General features: G+C 44.5%; 1 protein-coding gene across 1 annotated transcript in view; it reads right to left on the reverse strand.

Moving 5' to 3' along the window:
- EGR_09820 (hypothetical protein) overlaps positions 1-1011 on the reverse strand; it is a gene marked incomplete at both ends in the record, with an annotated part of 13696 nt that overhangs the window by 6506 nt on the left and 6179 nt on the right. The window lies entirely within an intron of this gene.

The raw sequence follows: 1011 nt of genomic DNA on the forward strand, positions 1-1011 counted from the left end.
GGCGTATTGTAGCATTCAATGTCCGTCATCTGCCACTGTGGAATGCAACCTGTTCATTGACAAATTGTAAGGTTTAAACTTCACTAGACTAATTGTCCTGTTGATGTCTCCACCAAGCAGCTTTATGATGATAGACTGCGCGCATCATCTGGAAGCTTCTGTCATTACGTCGGTCACCTTAGCCTTACTATGAGTAGTTTTAATGTCACTGGTGCATGTCATCTAGAATTTGTGAAATTCTGTGCCGCTGATCTATATAAACGTGACTGTTTTCTCACCACAAATCAACTGGGATGAGAATTGTTGCACCTTGTCTTCCTTGTAGACACTGCAGGGTTGTTTCTATTTTGTTCCTCATATTCGTTGGCTAATGCAGCCATTTCGACAATCAACCTCACCATACCTTCACATATTGTGTCACGTCGATGCAATTGCTCTAACGGCCATGGCCAGACATGCCTTCCTGACACGTAACAACACTGCGTCAGGAATGAATGGCTGTCCTACTTTGTGTGTTTTCAGACAACTCCGCTCTACTGAACATAGCTATCCTAAGCACACGAGGAAGCATTGTCTATGCACTAGCCTGTAGTATGCATTACAAATACCCACTCTAATGTGCATTTGCAAAGCCCTCCATTGAAACGGCTGATAGAGCACTTCGCGACTTCACATTCCTATAGTAACTAGCACCTCAGTACCGACTTCATTCTGTAAGCTGTCCACCTCACCATGCTGCAGATGAAGTGAAACGCACATCTGATTGATCCCGCCAGCAATCATGGTCGATACTGCGATCTCTTCCAACGTGTGATAGCTGGCACTTTGCCCTTATCTCTTCAGTTTATACCGACAAGACTGTCCGTGACATGTACAGTAAAGTTGGTGAGGAATTTGCGTTTCAGATAGATGGATTACTGTGTCTAGCCGATGGAATCTTTCTTCCATGTGCACTGAGCTAGACATTTGTGGAGGAATGGCACGTCGTGATGTGAGATTTGGAACAGCAGA

The sequence above is a fragment of the Echinococcus granulosus genome (assembly GCF_000524195.1).
Source record: "Echinococcus granulosus chromosome Unknown EG_S00169, whole genome shotgun sequence".
Classification (NCBI taxonomy): domain Eukaryota; kingdom Metazoa; phylum Platyhelminthes; class Cestoda; order Cyclophyllidea; family Taeniidae; genus Echinococcus; species Echinococcus granulosus.